Source organism: Heptranchias perlo, chromosome 37 (genome assembly GCF_035084215.1).
Source record: "Heptranchias perlo isolate sHepPer1 chromosome 37, sHepPer1.hap1, whole genome shotgun sequence".
NCBI classification, from domain to species: domain Eukaryota; kingdom Metazoa; phylum Chordata; class Chondrichthyes; order Hexanchiformes; family Hexanchidae; genus Heptranchias; species Heptranchias perlo.
In genome coordinates, this window is record NC_090361.1 from 17,563,023 (window position 1) to 17,585,493 (window position 22,471).

A 22,471-nucleotide genomic window follows, 5' to 3' on the forward strand; every position below is an offset into this window, starting at 1 on the left:
TTCCTTGAATTAGCTTGCTTTTTTTAACCTGTGGTTTTGCCTCTCCCGGGAGTTTACTAGGCTGCTGGAGGGTGGGGAATATTGGGGGTCATGTTATTTAGTTGCAACACGGCTGAATGGGACAGACTTGATCGACCAGCTGGACTTTATCTGTCTGTCTTTCCATACATTCAGGGGTGATGTCAGGAAGCATTGCTTCACACAAAGGGGAGTGGAAATCTGGAACTCTCTCCCAAAAAGCTGTTGAAGCTGGGGGTCAATTGAAAATTTAAAGACTGAGATTGATAGATTTTTGTTAGGCAAGGGAATTAAGGGTTATGGAACCAAGGCAGGAGTTAAGATACAGGGCAGCCAAGATCTATATGAATGACGGAACAGGTTCGAGGGGCTGAATGGCCTGTTCCTATGTACGTTGGTATGTTTTGTATTTTTGACTCTGGCTCTGTTTGAAGGTACAGAGACTGCCCCAGTCGGACACACTTCCTGATTGTTATTTAACACTTACTGTTGTTCATCTCTGGAACCTTAGTCCTGAAATCAGCCTGTGAGCGTCTTGCTTCCTCGGTCATCCAGGTAGCTGAAGGTAGGATCACACAGCAGATCTTATTGCCAGCGTTCATTTACTTTGAGTGCCTATTGATGTTTGCTATTGTACAAAACAGAAGGCTGATAATGTGGCTGCTTTTCCTGAATTATTCTGGAAAATCAGGCCCACTCCTCCTGGTTCCCAAGCACCAGGGTAGTTACTCAGTACTCACTAAAAGTGACCCTGCAAGGGGGGGCTGCAGGGAAATGTTCCTTTAATTTCCACTGTGGAACATAGGAACTAGAGTAGGTTATCCAGCCCCTGCGAGCCTGTTCCATCATTCTATTAGATCATAGTTGATCTGTCCCTCAACTTCACTTACCCACCTTTGATCCATATTCTTTGATAACCTTACCCAACAAAAATCTTTCTACCTCAGTCTTAAAAGCTCCATTTGTCCCCCAGCAACTACAGCCTTTTTGGGGGAGAGAGTTCCAGATTTCCACTCCCCTTTGTGTGAAGAAATGTTTCCTGACATCACCGCTGAATGGCCTGGCTCTAATTTTAAGGTTCTGCCCCCTTGTTCTGGATTCCCCCCACCAGAGAAAATAGTTTCTCTCAATCGACCCTATCAAATTCCTTTATCATTTTAAACACCTCGATTAGATCACCCCTCAACCTTCTAAACTCAAGGGAATACAAGCCAAGTTGATGTAACCTGTCCTCAATATTAACCCTTTAAACCCTGGTATCATTCTGTTGAATCTGTACTGTACTCCCATTGAGGCCAACAAAGCTTTCCTGAGACTTGGTGCCCAAATCTGAAAGCAGTACCTAGATGGGGTCTGACCGAGGCTCTAAAATCTGGAATTCCCTCCCTAAACCTCTTCACCTCTTTACCTCTCTCTCCTCCTTTAAGATGCTCCTTAAAACCTACCTCTTTGACCAAGCTTTTGGTCACCTGCCCGACTATGTCTCTATGTGGCTTGGTGTCCAATTTTGTTTGATAATCGCTCCTGTGAAGCATACGAACATATGAACATACGAATTAAGAGCAGGAGTAGGCCATTCGGCCCCTCGAGCCTGCTCTGCCATTTGATAAGATCATGGCTGATCTGATTGCGACCTCAACCCTATTTTCCCGTCTACCTACTATAACCTTTGACTCCCTTGTTAATCAGGAATCTATCTAACCTCAGCCTTAAAAATATTCAATGACCCTGCCTCCACCACTCTCTGGGGAAGGGAGTGCCACAGACTCACGACCCTCTGAGAGAAAAAATTTCTCCTCATCTCCGTCTTAAATCCCTTATTTTTAAACTATGTTAAAGGTGCTATATAAATGCAAGTTGTTGTTGTTGGTTGTTGTACAGCTGAAGAATCAATTCCTCCCCTTTGTATTCCAGCCCCTTTGAGATAAAGGCCAACATTCCAATAGCCCTTTTGATTACTTTGTGTACATGAAATCTCTTTGGTCCTCCACCTTTTCTAGTTTGTCACTATAAAGAAAATATGTCTTACTAAGATATGTCTTAATATTTGTCTTACTTGGAACTAATGACCTTGCACTTGCCCACATTGAACTCCATCTGCCAAAGTCACTCAATCTGTAGTTTAAAGGAGCGTCTTAAAAGGAGGAGAGAGAGGCGGAGAGGTTTAGGGAGGGAATTCCAGAGCTTAGGGCCTAGGCAGCTGAAGGCACAGCCACCAATTTTGAAGCGATTAAAATCGGGGATGAGAGATCTCGGAGGGTTGTGGGGCTGGAGGAGGTTACAGAGATAGGGAGGGGCGAGGCCACTGAGGGATTTGAAAACAAGGATGAGAATTCTAAAATTGAGAGGTTCCCGGACCGGGAGCCAATGTAGGTCAGCGAGCACAGGGGTGATGGGTGAATGGGATTTGGTGCGAGTTAGGATATGGGCAGCAGAGTTTTGGATGAGCTCAAGTTTATGGAGGATGGTAGATGGCAGGCCGGCCAGGAGAGCATTGGAATAGTCAAGCCTAGAGGTAACAAAGGGGGTTCCAGCAGCAGGTGAGCTGAGGCAGGGGTGGAGACAGGCAATGTTACAGAGGTGGAAGCAGGCGGTCTTGGTGATGGAGCGGATATGGGGTCGGAAGCTCATCTCAGAGTCAAATAGGACGCCAAGGTTGCGAACTGTCTGGTTCAGCCTCAGACAGTGGCCAGGGAGAGGGATGGAGTCGGTGGCGAGGGAACGGAGTTTGTGGCGGGGACAAAAGACAATGGCTTCCATCTTCCCAAGATTTAGTTGGAGGAAATTTCTATTCATCCAGTGCTGGATCAGAGACAGTGCAGGGGTCACAACCCACCAATCAGAGTACATTCCCTACTGTCTGTCTTCTACCTCCCAACCAATTTCCAACCATCACAAGATTACCTCAAACTCCACGTGCTTTCATTTTTTGCTAATAATCTCTTGAGCAGAACCTTATCAAATGCCTTCTGGAAGTCCAAATAGACAACATCAATAGCCCCTCCCCCCATGTAGGTGAACAAGGTAATGGCTGCCTTGTTCACCTACACTGGACTGTTGGGCCACAAAAGGCTTATTTTGTTCGTGCACTGACCCCCTCCCCCCTCAGAAAGCTCCCTCTGCCCTGTATGCGGAAGGTGGGACAGGAAGTCCTGTCCCTGTGAACTTGGACTTTCCCAGAGCTTTATGTGCAACCCGCTGGGAGCCACATTTAAACATTGAAATGAGCTGATCTCACAGCATCATGTGAGGTCAGACCATTAGTGTAGGGAGGGCTGAGAGAGCAGTGGTCCCAGACTGGGCCAGGGCTGTACTGTCAGCCCCAGAATTCACAGTGATCAACTGCAGGTCGTTAATCGATAAACTCACAGCAATGACATCGCCTCCTTATCCCTAGCAGGAAGTCAAGGAGCAAATAAAATAAAGAACTTGCATTTCTATAGAGTCTGTCCTGTAGAACCATAGAATCACAAAAAAATCCAGGACAGAAAGGGGCCATTCGGCCCATCGTGTCCACGCCAGCTCGAAGAACAACCAGGTGCCCATTCTAATCCCACCTTCCAGCTCCCGGTCCGTAGCCCTGCAGCTTACAGCACTTTAGGTGCAGGTCCAGGTACTTTTTAAAAGAGTTGAGGGTCCCTGCCTCTACCACCAATTCGGGCAGTGAATTCCATACACCCACCACCCTCTGGTTAAAAAAGTTTTTCCTCATGTCCCCTCTAATCCTTCCACCAATCAGCTTAAATCTATGTCCTCTAGTTCTTGAACTCTCCGCTAGGGGAAACAGGTACTTCCTGTCTACTCTATCTGGGCCCCTCATAATTTTGTACACCTCAATCAAGTCTCCCCTCAGCCTCCTCTGCTCCAAGGAAAACAACCCCAGCCTATCCAATCTCTCCTCGTAGCTGCAATTTTCAAGCCTTGTCTTCAGGACTCTCAACGCGCTTTATAGCCAATGAAGTACTTTTTGAAGTGTAGTCACTGTTGGAACGTAGGAAACGTGACAGCCAATTTGCGCACAGCAAGATCCCACAAACAGCAAGAGGATAAATGACCAGATAACGTGTTTTAGTGATGTTGGTTGAGGGACAAATATTGACCAGGACACCGGGAGAACTTTCCTGCTCTTCTTCAAAGAGTGCTATGAGATCTTTTACATCCACCCGAGAGGGCAGAAGGGGCCTTGGTTTAACATCTCATCTGAAAGATGGTTTGCCATGAATCTGATCTGTGATAAATACATTTTAATTATTTGGTTAATTCCTACAATAAACAGGGATTAGAATCTGAAACAGTACTGAGAAACATTTGAACTGGAGAGAGAAGATCTTTCTGATTGTTTGTATCACTCACTCTTATTCTCCATGTACATCAGTTCCATCTTGATATGAATCTGTGAGGTTCTTATTTCAGTGAACATCTGTGTAACTGAAAGAGAGAAACACGTCAGCATAACATACTTTCCTACATGAACTTTGTTTTAGTAATTGAGCACCAATGGCTACAACAGACTTGCAACAAAGTGCAAGTGGAGGTAATATTGGTTGAAGATCACAATATAATTTTAAACTGCTTTACTTGCTGTTACGGCTATTGTAGAACGAGCTTAACAGCATTTCAGAATTATATACGCTGTGAGTCTGTTGGCAGAAGTCTCACATACAATTACAGTAATTTAGCACTGTTACAGTAATTTAATAGTTACAGTAATTTAGCACTGTTACAGTATTTAATATTTACAGTCATTTAATAGTCTGTTACTGTAATTTATTAGTCTGTTAGTCATTTAGCAGTATGTTACAGTAATTTAACACTTTCTGTTACAGTAATTTAACAGTCTGTTTCAGTCTGTATAAGGGCAAGAGGAAGCATCTGATTGGAAGAGTTGAGTACTGATGGAAAGAGTTTGTTGGTATGTGGGTGATGGGGGTGTAGTGGGTGGAGCAGTTGGTAGGAGACACCACTTGACAGTTGACCTCACTCACCTTGACCACTCATGTCAAAGCATTGAACTTCTTCCTGCACTGCATCCATGTTCATGATGCTGTGAGCCTGGCATTGACTTCGTCCCCCGCTGCCTCCCACTGCCTTTTGAGTATATGTCTGGAGGGCCTCTTGCCCCCACTGTGGAAATAGGATGTCCCTCCTTCTGTCCACCTCTTGCACCAAGGTCTCTGGTGCATCAGCAGAGAACCTTGGTGCACGCACTCTCGCAGGCCTGGTACAAACTCAGATCGGCAGATTGGTGAGGTCTGGCGAGCAGATTGGAGGATGTGGGATTTAGTGGTGCGCAACCTTTATTCAATGTTTTATTGTAACTCATCAGTGTTTAAACATAGGGATGGGATCTGCATCTGTGTTTTATGTGTGCGATGTCTGATCTCTGTTCAGACTCCGTGCGGACAGTAGACCAGCTACCTTTAAGAGATTTCTAAGAAACATTCTCCCTTTAAGAGATGGAGCTTCTTCTGGTGGTGGAAAGTGTGAATTGCATTGATTCCACCTGCAAGGCACGGAATGGAACGCCAATTGCAGGTAAGTGCCCCCTTGGGTCCAAACTTGCGTCCTGCCTGCCCAGGGTCCGTTGGGCCCGGGGTGTTAGCGCATCGCACTACCATCGCCCAGAACAGACCCTTAACCAATTTCTCCCCCCAATGATTCTACGGATGAATCCAAACATTAGTTTTTTTCAGTTATGGCAGTCCCACAGGATATTGTTGGGTAAAGGAACATGGGGATTGCTGGATGAAGAAAGACCAAGGTCCATCTAGTTCCCCTTCTACCATCCTGGTAGTCACATGATGCAATGATAATGGAGTTGTTCAGTAATCAGAGCAATCAATCTCTATCAATGAGTCTCCAACAGACCCAGAGGTGAGAAAGCCCCCAGAGGTGGAGAGCTTTGGCACCAGTTTGATTATTTCACTGTCAGCATTACTGTACTCTACTCTTGCACCAAATGTAGCTACTTATAGAGCAGATTGTAATTGTGAGACGTGTGTTATTTATGATATCTTGTCCCACAAATACTGGGACAAAGGTGAGGCACCTCTGGATTAAACCAATGATAAAAGGTAGGCATACACAGTGTTAAACCAGATGGGATGAATTGTATGATTAAGGGTTGCATTCAGAGAGGAGTCAATCCTCAATATCTGAAGATTAGGATGAATCAGCCATGTGCATTCTTTAGTTCTGATGATATATTTGTAGAGCAGGCAGCACCATTCTCTCCATACTTCATACCAACCTGATTGTCACTAAACTGCTTTTGATTATCCTGGACCCCATTTGGCAGCGAAGTGGGGAGAGATTATATCACAGGAGCCTGATCAGGGTGATTGAGAATCCCTGCTACATAGTAACACCCATCAGAAAGATGAGTCCTGATTAATGATACAACATGTTTATCAGTCCAACGTTCCTCTCGTACAGTTTTATGTTCGATTGTTTCATACTGAATCCTTGCGGACAAGGACCTGACCTTCCGGACTATCCAGAGCTGGTTGGGTTGGGTGATGAAGATCTCCCTGATTGAAATTCCTCACTTACTGTTATTCTTCATCTGTGAAAGTTCCACCTTGAAGTGAGTCCTTGAGTTGCGTATCTCACTGAACATCTGTACAGCTGAAATGGAAACAATAACTTAGCTCACCACCGGTAAAGTACGATCCCCACAGCACTGGATCTCCACAAATCCTTCCATGGGCTGACATGATGCTATTGTGAAGATAGTGCTGGGCCCCAGGTTTATTGCACCACATTGTAGATGGTTATTACTAGTGACAGAATGGGAGGAGTATTGACCTAACCGCCTGTCGGAAACTAACGGGATCAGATGCAAGTCAATGAGGGTAATATTATCTGGGGTGTAAAACCCGATCCACCCGATCCCATGGGATTCCCACCTGGTGAGTTAGGTTAAAATCACCCCCAATAGTTCATCAGATACAAGCCTACTCACGGAGGATCAACCTGCCGGACACCTCAAAAGCAATCATTCGTAAAAAAGGCAAGGTGGCCATAAAGACAATAAAATCCTGGCCAAGATCCAGGTTATCAGTCTGGGTTCAATTACTCCTGGTCCAATCTATATTGACCAAATGGACTTGATACATTGCACAATGGGACAATACCAGGGGGCTGTTCACTGTGGGACACCAGGGCAATAGTAATATCTGTACCGGGCCCATACCTGGATGGAGAAATAATGTTCGAACCAGTGGACTGGAGATTGTTTCTCACGGGTACTCCAGAGAACGGTCTTTGGTATTAAAATCCTGTCATCGCACCCCATAAACACAGAACCTACCAATCCTGTCCCCATACCCCATATACACAGTATTCACCAATCCTGTCCCCATACCCCATATACACAGTACCTACCAATCCTGTCCCCATACCCCATATACACAGTATTCACCAATCCTGTACCCATACCCCATATACACAGTACCTACCAATCCTGTCCCCATACCCCATATACACAGTATTCACCAATCCTGTACCCATACCCCATATACACAGTACCTACCAATCCTGTCCCCATACCCCATATACACAGTACCTACCAATCCTGTATCCATACCCCATATACACAGTATTCACCAATCCTGTCCCCATACCCCATATACACAGTATTCACCAATCCTGTACCCATACCCCATATACACAGTATTCACCAACCCCGTACCCATACTCCATATACACAGTATGTATTATTCCCACACTCACTCCCAATATCCACTGTATGTACTAATGGCCTTGGATCACTGTCCGTTGTGAGTTCCTATCAGGAGTTCAAACACCCATTACATGCTCAGGGTGGGCTAATTCCATTGCAGGAGCCTGATTTGAAAAAATTACCCTCAGGTTGAAGGCCTTGTTTCACAATCTAATCCAATGGTGAACCACAGTCAAATAGCGAGATTATCTCAGGGTGGCTCTCTGTCGAGAATTGTCTGGGCCTGTGAAGTGGTACAGAGAGAGCTGTTTGAGGCGTGGATGTGAACGTGATTCTGATTACTAGCTGCACTTACTGTCATTCCTCATCTGTGAAAGTTCCATTCTGAACCCGGCCTGCAAATTTCTCATTTCGTTGATCATCTGTGCAACTGAACGGAAAACAAAATGTATCATTTACACTGATCACTGCAGTTTCAGGACATTTGTGACACTAGTTAGCATGGGTTCTGCAAAAGATTAGTCAAGAGGTCATTTTTTGAATAAACTGATGATTTCAAGTTTTGTCTTAGTTTTGCCCCTGCTTTGCCCATTGGTGAAGCTTTTAGATAGTTTGCACATGCAGTATTTAAAGAAACAGACGTACACTTGGTAACTCCGCTGCCACAAGCTGTATGTGTGCTAACTACTTTTACAGTCATCCAATAAACTGCTACTCAGTGCCAACTAATTCCCATATAATTCATCTCACAGAAAAATGCACCATTTCTTTGTGACACACCGTAAACAAGAAAGAAAGAAAGACTTGCATTTATATAGCGCCTTTCATATTCTCAGGACGTCCCAAAGCACTTTACAGCCAATGAAGTACTTTTGATGTGAAGTCACCGTTGTAATGTAGGAAATGCAGCAACCAATTTGTGCACAGCAAGATCCCACAAACAGCAATGAAATACTGACCAGATAACCTGTTTTAGATGGTGATTGAGGGATAAATATCGGCCAAGATACCAGGGAGAACTCCCCTGCTCTTCTTCGAATATTGCCGTAGGATCTTTTATGTCCCTGAGAGGGCAGATGGGGCCTCAGTTTAACATCTCATCTGTAAGACGACACCTCTGACACTGCAGCACTCCCTCAGCATTACACTGGAATGTCAGCCTAGACTTTGTGCTCAAATTTCTGGAGTGGGACTTGAACCCACAACCTTCTGACTCAGAGGCGAGAGACCTGAGGGGCTAATCACTGACTTGACACCTTTAACAGGAAGTCTCTCCCACTGGAAGCACTTATTGCAGAATTTTCTGAGCATTATTTTATTTTCACTACATGAGGACACTTTCACTTTACTTATAGATCTCTTTTGCATGTAAATCAGTATTTGTTGTTATATAAAATATACCAAATGGAGATGTCCCCAGTAATCATACAACAGATTTAGTTCTTAATGAATTTGCAGTAACGATATCACAACCATTAACTAAGTGAGTCATGATGTACATTGATCAATTTGTAATTCTATTTGGCTAAATTCTGCAATAAGAACGGCTTTGAATCAGAAATATAAAGATTCTTCCGAACTTGAGACACAAAAAAATCTATTGCATTGTCATATACAACTCATTGGTGTTTTGGACCCTTCATTGATTCTTATATACTATTTGTTCTGGAAACTGTTTGCTTTTTGTGGTATATATTAATGATTTGGACTTGAATGTAGGGGGCTTGATCAAGAAGTTTGCAGATGATATAAAAATTGTCCGTGTGGTTGATAGTGAGGAGGAAAGCTGTAGACTGCAGGAAGATATCAATGGACTGGTCAGGTGGGCAGAAAAGTGGCAAATGGAATTCAATCTGGAGAAGTGTGAGGTAATGCATTTGGGGAGGGCAAACTAGGCAAGGGAATACACAATAAATGGGAGGATACTGAGAGGTGTAGAGGAACAGAGGGACCTTGGAGTGCATGTCCACAGATCCCTGAAGGTAGCAGGACAAGTAGATAAGATGGTTAAAAAGGCTTACGGGATACTTTCCTTTATTAGCCGAGGCATAGAATATAAGAGAAGGAAGGTTATGCTAGAACTGTATAAAACATTGGTTAGGCCACAGCTTGAGTACTGCGTACAGTTCTGGTCACCACATTACAGGAAAGATGTGATTGCACTAGAGAGGGTACAGAGGAGATTTATGAGGATGTTTCCAGGACTGGAGAAATTTAGCCACGAGGAAAGATTGGATAGGCTGGGGTTGTTTTCTTTGGAACAAAGGAGGCTGAGGGGAGATTTAATTGAGGTGTATAAAATTATGAGGGGCCGAGATAGAGTGGATAGGAAGGACCTATTTCCCTTAGCAGAGGGGTCAGTGACCATGGGGCACAGATTTAAAGTGATTGGTAGAAGGATTAGAGGGGAGCTGAGGAGAATTTTTTTTCACTGGTGGGGGTCTGGAACTCACTGCCTGAATGGGTGGTAGAGGCAGGAACTCTCAACTCATTTAAAAAGTACCTGGATGTGCACCTGAAGTGCCGTAACCTACAGGGCTACGGACCAAGTGCTGGAAAGTGGGATTAAACTGGATAGCTCTTTTTCGGTCATCGCGGACATGATGGGCCGAATGGCCTCCTTCTGTGCTGTAACTTTCGATGATTCTATGATTTGTTGATTGTTATATACCATTCACTGATTGTTATATACCATTCACTGATTGATATATACCATTCACTGATTGTTATATACCATTCACTGATTGATATATACCATTCACTGATTGTTATATACCATTCACTGATTGATATATACCATTCACTGATTGTTATATACCATTCACTGATTGATATATACCATTCACTGATTGTTATATACCATTCACTGATTGATATATACCATTCACTGATTGTTATATACCATTCACTGATTGATATATACCATTCACTGATTGTTATATACCATTCACTGATTGATATATACCATTCACTGATTGTTATATACCATTCACTGATTGATATATACCATTCACTGATTGTTATATACCATTCACTGATTGTTATATACCATTCACTGATTGATATATACCATTCACTGATTGTTATATACCATTCACTGATTGATATATACCATTCGCTGATTGTTATATACCATTCACTGATTGATATATACCATTCACTGATTGATATATACCATTCACTGATTGTTATATACCATTCACTGATTGTTATATACCATTCACTGAAAGGGTGCAAGAAAAATAGGGTGGTAATAGTAGGGGACTTTAACTTTCCCAACATTGACTGGGACAGCCATAGCATTAGGGGCTTGGATGGAGAGAAATTTGTTGAGTGTATTCAGGAGGAATTTCTCATTCAGTATGTGGATGGTCCGACTAGAGAGGGGGCAAAACCTGACCTCCTCTTGGGAAATAAGGAAGGGCAGGTGACAGAAGTGTTAGTGAGGGATCACTTTGGGACAAGTGATCATAATTCCATTAGTTTTAAGATAGCTATGGAGAAGGATAGGTCTGGCCCAAAAGTTAAAATTCTAAATTGGGGAAAGGCCAATTTTGATGGTATTAGACAGGAACTTTCAGAAGTTGATTGGGAGAGTCTGTTGGCAGGCAAAGGGACGTCTGGTAAGTGGGAGGCTTTCAAAAGTGTGTTAACCAGGGTTCAGGGTAAGCACATTCCTTATAAAGTGAAGGGCAAGGCTGGTAGAAGTAGGGAACCTTGGATGACTCGGGAGATTGAGGCACTAGTCAAAAAGAAGAAGGAGGCATATGACATGCATAGGCAGCTGGGATCAAGTGGATCCCTTGAAGAGTATAGAGATTGCCGGAGTAGAGTTAAGAGAGAAATCAGGAGGGCAAAAAGGGGATATGAGATTGCTTTGGCAGATCAGGCAAAGGTGAATCCAAAGAGCTTCTACAAATACATAAAGGGCAAAAGGGTAACTAGGGAGAGAGTAGGGCCTCTTAAGGATCAACAAGGTCATCTATGTGCGGAACCACAAGAAATGGGTGAGATCCTGAATGAATATTTCACATCGGTATTTACGGTTGAGAAAGGCATGGATGTTAGGGAACTTGGGGAAATAAATAGTGATGTCTTGAGGAGTGTACATATTACAGAGAGGGAGATGCTGGAAGTCTTAACGCGCATCAAGGTAGATAAATCTCCGGGACCTGATGAAATGTATCCCAGGACGTTATGGGAGGTTAGGGAGGAAATTGCGGGTCCCCTAGCAGAGATATTTGAATCATCGACAGTTACAGGTGAGGTGCCTGAAGATTGGAGGGTAGCAAATGTTGTGCCTTTGTTTAAGAAGGGCGGCAGGGAAAAGCCTGGGAACTACAGACCGGTGAGCCTGACATCTGTAGTGGGTAAGTTGTTAGAGGGTATTCTGAGGGACAGGATCTACAGGCATTTGGAGAGGCAGGGACTAATTAGGAACAGTCAGCATGGTTTTGTGAGAGGAAAATCATGTCTCACGAATTTGATTGAGTTTTTTGAAGGGGTAACCAAGAAGATAGATGAGGGCTGTGCAGTAGACGTGGTCTACATGGACTTCAGCAAAGCATTTGACAAGGTACCGCATGGTAGGTTGTTACATAAGGTTAAATCTCATGGGATCCAAGGTGAGGTAGCCAATTGGATACAAAATTGGCTTGACGACAGAAGACAGAGGGTGGTTGTCGAGGGTTGTTTTTCAAACTGGATGCCTGTGTCCAGCGGTGTGCCTCAGGGATCGGTGCTGGGTCCGCTGTTATTTGTTATTTATATTAATGATTTGGATGAGAATTTAGGAGGCATGGTTAGTAAGTTTGCAGATGACACCAAGATTGGTGGCATTGTGGACAGTGAAGAAGGTTATCTAGGATTGCAACGGGATCTTGATAAATTGGGCCAGTGGGCCGATGAATGGCAGATGGAGTTTAATTTAGATAAATGTGAGGTGATGCATTTTGGTAGATCGAATCGGGCCAGGACCTACTCCGTTAATGGTAGGGCGTTGGGGAGAGTTATAGAACAAAGAGATCTAGGAGTACAGATTCATAGCTCCTTGAAAGTGGAGTCACAGGTGGATAGGGTGGTGAAGAAGGCATTCAGCATGCTTGGTTTCATTGGTCAGAACATTGAATGCAGGAGTTGGGATGTCTTGTTGAAGTTGTACAGGGCATTGGTGAGGCCACACTTGGAGTACTGTGTACAGTTCTGGTCACCCTATTATAGAAAGGATATTATTAAACTAGAAAGAGTGCAGAAAAGATTTACTAGGATGCTACCGGGACTTGATGGTTTGACTTACAGGGAGAGGTTAGACAGACTGGGACTTTATTCCCTGGAGAGTAGGAGGTTAAGGGGTGATCTTATAGAAGTCTATAAAATAATGAGGGGCATAGATAAGGTCGATAGTCAAAATCTTTTCCCAAAGGTAGGGGAGTCTATAACGAGGGGGCACAGATTTAAGGTGAGAGGGGAGAGATACAAAAGGATCCAGAGGGGCAATTTTTTCACTCAAAGGGTGGTGAGTGTCTGGAACGAGCTGCCAGAGGCAGTAGTAGAGGCGGGTACAATTTTGTCTTTTAAAAAGCATTTGGACAGTTACATGGGGAAGATGGGTATCGAGGGATATGGGCCAAGTGCAGGCAATTGGGACTAGCTTAGTGGTATAAACTGGGCGACATGGACATGTTGGGCCGAAGGGCCTGTTTCCATGTTGTAACTTCTATGATTCTATGATTCTATGATCTACCCTATCAAATCCTTTCATAATCTTAAAGGCCTCTATCAGGTCACCCCTCAGTCTTCTCGTTTCTAGAGAAAAGAGTCCCAGCCTGTTCAATCTTTCCTGATAAAGATATCCTCTTAGTTCTGGTATCATCCTTGTGAATCTTTTTTGTGCCCTCTCCTCTTCTATATCCTTTTCATAATATGGAGACCAGACTGTGCACAATACTCCTGAGTGTGGTCTAACCAAGGGTCTATACAAGTTCAACATAACTTCTTTGCTTTTCAATTCTATCCCTCTAGAAATGAACCCTAGTGCATGATTTGTCTTTTTTATGGCCTTATTAACCTGTGTCGCTACTTTTAGTGATTTGTGTATCTGTACCCCCAGATCCCTCTGCTCCTCTACCTCATTTAGACTCTTATTATCCAAGCAGTATGTGGCCTCCTTATTCTTCCTACCAAAATGCACCACCTCACACTTATCGATATTGAAATTAATTTGCCAATTACACGCCCATTCTGTAAGTTTATTAATGTCTTCTTGCATTTTGACCCATTCTTACTTTGTATTAACTACGCCCCCCCAATTTGGTGTATTCGCAAATTTTGAAATTGTATTTCTGATTCCTGAATCCAAATTGTTAATGTAAATTGTGAACAACAGTGGTCCCAGCACCGATCCCTGTGGAACACCACTTCCCAACTTTTGCCAGTCTGAGTAGCTACCCTTAACCCCTACTCTCTGTTTTCTGTTTTGTAGCCAACTTGCTATCCATTCTGCTACCTGTCCCCTGACTCCACATGCTCTGACCTAAGTCATGAGTCTACAATATGATATCTTATCGAAGGCCCTTTGAAAATCTAACATTTACTGTATTACCCTTGTTTACCCTTTCTGTTGCTTCTTCAAAGAATTCAGTAAGATTGGTCAAGCACGACTTTCCCTTCTGAAATCCGTGCTGACTTTTCTTTATTATATTTTCATTCTCTAGATGTCTTTCTATTACATCTTTGAGTAAAGATTCCATTATCTTTCCTGCCAAGATTATTTACCATTCATTGATTGTTATTTACTATTTATTGATTGTTATTTACTGTTTATTGATTGTTATTTACTATTTATTGATTGTTATATACAGTTTATTGATTGTTATTTACTATTTGTTGATTGTTATTTCCTATTTGTTGATTGTTATATACAGTTTATTGATTGTTATTTACTATTTGTTGATTGTTATTTACTATTTGTTGATTGTTATATACAGTTTATTGATTGTTATTTACTATTTGTTGATTGTTATTTACTATTTGTTGATTGTTATTTACTGTTTATTGATTGTTATTTACTATTTATTGATTGTTATATACAGTTTATTGATTGTTATTTACTATGTATTGATTGTTATTTACTGTTTATTGATTGTTATTTACTATTTATTGATTGTTATATACAGTTTATCGATTGTTATTTACTATTTGTTGATCATTATTTACTATTTACTATTTGTTGATTGTTATTTACTATTTACTATTTGTTGATTGTTATTTACTATTCACTGATTGTTATTTACTATTTGTTATTTACTGTTTATTGATTGTTATATACAGTTTATTGATTGTTATTTACTGTTTATTGATTGTTATTTACTATTTGTTGATTGTTATTTACTATTTGTTGATTGTTATTTACTGTTTATTGATTGTTATATACAGTTTATTGATTGTTATTTACTATTTATTGATTGTTATTTACTATTTACTATTTGTTGATTGTTATTTACTATTTACTATTTGTTGATTGTTATTTACTATTCACTGATTGTTATTTACTATTTGTTGATTGTTATTTACTGTTTATTGATTGTTATATACAGTTTATTGATTGTTATTTACTATTTATTGATTGTTATTTACTATTTACTATTTGTTGATTGTTATTTACTATTTACTATTTGTTGATTGTTATTTACTATTCACTGATTGTTATTTACTGTTTGTTGATTGTTATTTACTATTTGTTGATTGTTATTTACTATTTGTTGATTGTTATATACAGTTTATTGATTGTTATTTACTATTTATTGATTGTTATTTACTATTTACTATTTGTTGATTGTTATTTACTATTTACTATTTGTTGATTGTTATTTACTATTTACTATTTGTTGATTGTTATTTACTATTCACTGATTGTTATTTACTATTTGTTGATTGTTATTTACTATTTACTATTTATTGATTGTTATTTACTATTTGTTGATTGTTATTTACTATTTATTGATTGTTATTTACTATTTGTTGATTGTTATTTACTATTTATTGATTGCTATTTACTATTCCTTGATTGTTATTTACAATTTGTTGATTGTTATTTACAATTTGTTGATTGTTATTTACTATTTATTGATTGCTATTTACTATTTGTTGATTGTTATTTACTATTTGTTGATTATTATATACAGTTTATTGATTGTTATTTACTATTTATTGATTGATTGTTATTTACTATTTGTTGATTGTTATTTACTATTTGTTGATTGTTATTTACTATTCACTGATTGTTTATACAACTTACTCTTACTCTCCACGTGCAGAATGTCCATTTTGATAATAGCCAGAGTATTTCCTATTTCGGTGAACATCTGCGTAACTGAAATGAAAGTAAATCTTTAGCTCTCATTTCCAAGAAACTTGTTTTCACTTCCACTATGTTTCTAAAATATGTTGTTCTGTAAGTATATTGGATTGGTAACAAGGAGCCATTTTCCCTGAGCTTTACACTGGTTTATATATTATTGCTATTATATTACATTTGCAGGAACATATATTACTACAATGAGTCTGTTGGGACATAACAGATCCAAGCTCGGACCACCAAACACAATGCAACAAAACCCAGCGTACCGCATGGTGATGGACTCACATAAGGTGATGATTGGCTGGACCTGTAGGTGACTCAGTTTCTGCTCTTCCTAATTCAACATATGTCACTTTCATATTTAATTACAGGAAAAGGCAACACATAACTGGCCCAAGCTGAGTAACACGGGAGGTGGAGCATCAAGCCGGTGCCAACTGACTCCTGATGAGGAGAGGCAACTCTTAACTGTGGGGCCAGAGGAAATTCATAGAATCATACAGCTCGGAAGGAGGCCATTCGGCCCATCGTGCCTGTGCCGTCTCTTTGAAAGAACTATCCAATTAGGCCCACTCTTTCCTCATAACCTTGTAAATTTTTCCTTTTCAAGTATTTATCCAATTCCCTTTTGAAAGTTATTATTGAATCTGCCTCCACCGCCCTTTCAGGCAGTGCATTCCAGATCATTACAACTCTCAGTGTAAAAAAGTTTCTCCTCATCTCCCCTCTGGACTTTTTGCCAATTATCTTAGATCTGTGTCCTCTGGTCACTGACCCTTCTGCCACTGGAAACAGTTTCTCCTTATTTAATCTATCAAAACCCTTCATGATTTTGAATGCCTCTGTTAAATCTCCCCTTAACCTTCTCTGTTCTAAGGAGAACAACCCCAGCTTCTCCCATCTCTCCACATAACTGAAGTCCCTCATCCCTGGAACCATTCTAGTAAATCTCTTCTGCCCCCTCTCTAAGGCCTTGACATCCTTCCTAAAGTGTGGTGCCCAGAATTGGACACAATACTCCAGCTGAGGCCTGACCAGTGATTTATAAAGGTTTAGCATAACTTCCTTATTTTTATACTCTAATAAGTATGTACTCTGGAAAAGAACATGGTGCATAATTGTGGTAGTAATAGCAAAAGCTTTTTTAGCTACGTCCATAGTCAGAAGATCAAAAAGGACCATATAGGGCCAATAAAGGATACTGTAGGGCAGATTCAAACTGATTCTCAGGGTATGATAGGGTTGCTGGAATGACCATTTTGCATCATTCTATACTCCTGTAGACATTGCTTATGTTCCAGATGAGGGGAGCTTAGTATCGAATAGCAATATTAATATTAAAATAGATAGTAATGTCATCTTGGCTAGGTTAGAAAGCTCATAATTGATAGGGCTCCAGGTCCGGATAATATCATCTAAGGATGATTGAAGTGATGGTCTGTGAGCCCCTTGCCTGTATCTTCAATAGTTCAATAGAGTCAGGGATAGTTCCCTTAGACTGGAAGTTAGCTCGTGTAGTTCCTATTTTCAAAAAAGGGGGACAAATCAGAGTCAGGGAGCTACAGGCCTATCAGCCTGACATCAATTATTGGGACGATGCTAGAGGAGATGGTAAGAGATGCCCGTTATGATCACTGTGAAAGGGAAGGGTTATTAGAAATTCATAACATGGCTTCTGAAAAAATAGGTCGTGCCTAACAAATTTGTTAGTGTTTTTTTGAGGAAATCACTAGGGTAGTGGAGGAGGGTAATCCGGTAGACATTGTCTATCTGGACTTTCAGAAAGCCTGTGATAAGGTACCTCACACTAGGTTACTTCACATGATAGAATCTTGTGGTATCAATCGAAATTTGACAAGCTGGATTAGGAATTGGCTCCAATCCCACAGCCAAAAAGTTGTAGTTAATAGATGTGGTTCAGCCTGGAGACATCTTACTAATGGTGTCCCCCAGGGATTGGTCCTGGGCCCGTTACTCTTCATGGTCTTTATTAATGACCTGGACAGTGGTATTGAGAATATGGTAAGTAAGTTTGCAGACAACGCCAAAATCTGTGCAAGGGTTAAGACGGTAGAGGAGTGCAATCAAATATATAACGATTTAGATGTGCTGGGGGAGTGGGCCATATATTGGCAAATGGTGTTTAATTTAGATAAATGCATGTTGGTGGAGCCAACACAGAATACATGTATTGTTTGCAGGGAACAATACTGAAAATGGTTGAGTGTCAAAAAGATCTTGGTGTTATTGCACATAGATCACTAAAGGTTCATGACCAATGGAGAGAAACTGTAACTAAAGCTAACAAGGTATTGGGTTGTATTAATAGAACCATTCAGCATAAATCAAAGAGCACCATTTCGACACAATACAGGTCGCTGTTCAGACCACATCTCGCCTACTGAGACCAGTTTTGGTCCCCCCACATGGTGGGTGATACAGTGACCTTGGAAAAGGTCCAGAGGAGAGGTACAAGAATGATTCCTAGTTTAAAGAACCTCAGCTACTCAGATAGGCTCAAGGAACTTGGTCTATTTTCTTTAGAGTAACGTAGACCTAGAGGTGACCTAAGAGAGGTCTATAAAATAATTATAGGATTGGATAACATCCCTATTGATAGATTATTCCAGTTTAATAGGGAGGGGAGGACCAGGGCACACGGGTTGAAACTATGGAAGAGTGGGAATAGACTGGACGTTGGGCGGTTCATCTTTTCCCAGAAAGCAGTGAGCTTCTGGAATGTGTTGCCGGCTGGTGTGGTGGGTGCTGACTCTCTGCCTTCTAGAGGGAGCGGGACTGGTTCCTGACTGGGGCAGAGATCACATCATATAGAAGGTAAGTGTCTTTGAGATAACACTGGGTCCGTGTGATCTCCTGGACTGGTTTCAATCACCTGAGGGAGGGATTTTCCAGAGTATTTTTTCTCGTCAATTTCGTATGATCGTATGTTCGTACTCAAATTGACAGGATGTGACTAGTGGTGTTCTCCAGGGATCTGTTCTGGAGCCTCAGCTTTTCACTGTATTTATAAATGACTTGGATGAAGGGATAGAGAGCCATATATCCAAGTTTGCTGCTGACTCTAAGTTAGGTGGCACAATAAATAGTGTAGATGGGAGCAAAAAGTTGCAAAGGGACATTGATTGATAGATTAAATGAGTGGGTAAAACTGCGGCAGATGGAGTTCAATGTGGGGAAGTGTGAGGTCATCTACTTTGGACTCAAGAAAGCTAAATCAGGGTATTTTCTAAATGGTGAGAAGCTAGGAACTATGGAGGAGCTTTAGGGGTCCAAGTACAGAAATCACTAAAAGCTCGTGGACAAGTACAAAAAATAATTCAAAAGGCTAATAGAATGTTGGCTTTTATCTCGAGGGCTGGAATACAAAGGGGTGGAAGTTATGTTACGGCTATACAGAGCTCTGGTTAGCCCCCATCTGGAAACTGCATTCAATTGTGGGCACCGCATCTTAGGAAGGATATATTGGCCGTTGAGGTGTTTTAGCGCAGATTCACCAGAATGATACCGGGGCTAAAAGGGTTTAATAATGAGGACAGGTTGCATAGACTAAGCTGGTATTACCTTGAATATAGAAGATCAAGGGGTGATCTAAATGTGGCGTTTGATATGATTAAAGGATTTGATAGGGTAGATAGAGAGAAACTATTTCCTCTGGTGGGAGAGTCCAGAACGAACGTAACCTTAAAATTGGAGCTAGGCCGTTCAGCGGTGATGTCAGGAAGCACTTCTTCACACAAAGGGGAGTGGAAATCTGGAACTCTCTCTCCCAAAAAGCTGTTGAGGCTGGGGGTCAATGGAAAATTTCAAAACTGAGATTGATAAGATTTTAGTTAGGTCAGGGGTATTGTAGGTAACGGAACCAAGGCGGGGTAGATGGAGTTAAGATACAGATCAGCCATGATCAAATTGAATGGCAGAACAGGCTCGAGGGGCTGAATGGCCTACTCCTGTTCCTATATTCCTGCCTATGCCTATATTTATAAAGCCCAGGATCCCGTATGCTTTTTTAACAGCCTTATCAATTTGTCCTGCCACCTTCACCCCCAGTCTCCCTGTTCTTGTACACCATTTAAAATTGTACCATTTAGTTTATATTGCCTATCCTCATTCTTCCTTCCAAAATGCATCACTTCACACTATTCCCATCCTCTGCCTTTTGTTCTTTCTCCTATTCACTCTGAGGCACACAGCCACACATCGCACAGTAGCATAATACTCAATAACTTACCATCTGAGCTGTGTTTGAAGGGATGTTTAACTGGCACCATCGTAAGATCTTTGTGCCCAAGAGGAGGAGCTCACTGAAGCAGTAATCCCCCCTCTCTCCAGCACCTCGTAGCCCCCTGCATCACTCACCCTAACAGGGACAAGGAACAGCACAGACATATCCCAGACAGAGAGGAGGAGCAAGTGCAACTGGCAATGGAGGATCTGGAAGCTACTGGCCAAAGGACCAGCTCCAGATCTCCTTCAGATGCTGAGCCCAGGACCTGGGACCTCATACATCCTGCGTACAAACAGAGTTTGATATTTGAGCATCAATATTTCACGGAGTTATTTGCGAGTTTGAGCCTTGTTCTGTCCACGAGGTTGTTGAGGGCGAGTGCAGCAGAACCACCTATGGTGCAAGTATGTCTCTTCTTCCTCCAGAGATATTGGCACACCCAACAGGATGCCCGTAATCTGCATTCTGAGCACCATATTAACCTGCACCTGACAACCACCCAGCTAGGAGCTGGCATCCCAATTCAAAACACCAAAATTCAAGTTAAGTGGAGAGAGTGGAGAAGCTGGGACTGTCCTCCTTAGTACAGAGAAGGTTAAGGGGAGATTTAACAGAGGTGTTCAAGATCACGAGGGGTTTTGATCAGCAGAAACTGTTTCCAGTGGCAGGAAAGCCAGTAACCAGAGGACACAGATTTAAGATAACGGGCAAAAAATTCAGGGGGAGAATGAAGAGAATTTTTACTCAGCGAGTTGTGATGATCTGGAATTCACTGCCTGAAAGGGCGGTGGAAGCAGATTCAATAGTAACTTTCAAAAGGGAATTGGATAAATACTTGAAAAGGAGAGGTTTGCAGGGCTACAGGGAAAGAGCGGGGGAGTGGGACTAATTGGATAGCTCGTTCAACGAGCCGGCACAGGCACGATGGGCCAAATGGCCTCCTTCTGTGCTGTGTGTTTCTATGAATTTCCTCTGGGCTCACAGTTAGGAGTCGGCCATTCAGCCCATCGAGCCCGCTCCACCATTCAATTAGATCATGGCTGATCTGTATTTTAACTCCATTTCCCCGCCTTTGAACTATAACCCTTGATACCCTTACCTAACAAAAATCTATCTATCGCAGTCTGGAAAGCTCCAATTTTTCCAGCATTCACAAACTATTCCAAGTGTTAATCACTCTTTGTGTTAATGTTCTTCCTGATATTCCCTCCACCAATTTTAATGGTGCTCCCCCTGTTCTCGTATCCAGTCATACCTTGTATTGGTGCTCCACATTGACCTTCTCATTTGGTCTTTAAACCTTGGTTTTAACCCAACTCACCCAGTGTGCGGGTGGTTAATGACGAGGGTTGGGGGGGTGGCATTCACACACGTTTCTGCCCCTCGCCACTTTAACTCCGAGCTAAATCGGAGCCGGGAGGGTAAACTGCCCTGGCCAGGCGGGGGCCCACTTAACATGGAGAAGCCGTGGCCCGATGATGTCATTGGCACCAGGACACAATTTTAACTCCCGGGACTGTGAGGCCTGTACGACGCCAAACCCCCGGCAACAGCTGCACCAATCAGCAAATGTTATCGACCATGAATTCTGGCAGGAAGTGACTCTGAATTATTGCCTTATAATTTACACATTTGGTAAATCTGTGAAAATATATTTCATTACCGTGGTTACATTTGGCAATAACTTGGATCAGAACATTTAAAAAAACTCTGTTTAAAGCAGAGGGCCAAAAAGAATCTTATAACTGGTATTCAAACCTTACCCTTATTCTCCATCTGTGAAAGTTCCATCTTGGAATCAGATTTTGAATTCCTTATTTCGGTGAACATCTGTGTCACTGAAATGGAAGAAAAGGCTTTCACTCTCAGAAAATCTACATTTTTAGTAAATGTCGTACCACAGATTACAATAAGCTTTCCACCACAGGTGATTTTTAATAATTTGTAGCGGGGTGGAGAGGTTGGTTTATTTTGGTTAGCTGAGTGCAGAAACTTTACTTGTCAGACTCTTAAGCCATTGAGAAATCCACACAAGGTCAAGGCCCATGTATCCCTAGGCTGAGCAGGGGGTACTGCAGGAGTCTCGCAAGCAAAGCCCACGAGGAGCACTAGAATCATAGAATGATACAGCACAGGAGGCCATTCGGCCCATCGTGCCTGTGCC

General features: G+C 41.8%; 2 long non-coding RNA genes across 2 annotated transcripts; both read right to left on the reverse strand.

Moving 5' to 3' along the window:
• Positions 1-535: 535 nt before the first annotated feature.
• Positions 536-6,645, reverse strand: LOC137304321 (uncharacterized). The gene is made up of 3 exons (XR_010958554.1): positions 6,571-6,645; positions 4,372-4,446; positions 536-577 (listed from the first exon to the last, which is right to left on the reverse strand). It is a non-coding gene; the product is annotated as an uncharacterized lncRNA (long non-coding RNA).
• A 1,420-nt stretch (positions 6,646-8,065) lies between these two features.
• On the reverse strand, positions 8,066-22,142 carry LOC137304330 (uncharacterized). The gene is made up of 3 exons (XR_010958560.1): positions 22,071-22,142; positions 15,999-16,073; positions 8,066-8,132 (listed from the first exon to the last, which is right to left on the reverse strand). It is a non-coding gene; the product is annotated as an uncharacterized lncRNA (long non-coding RNA).
• Positions 22,143-22,471: the final 329 nt, after the last annotated feature.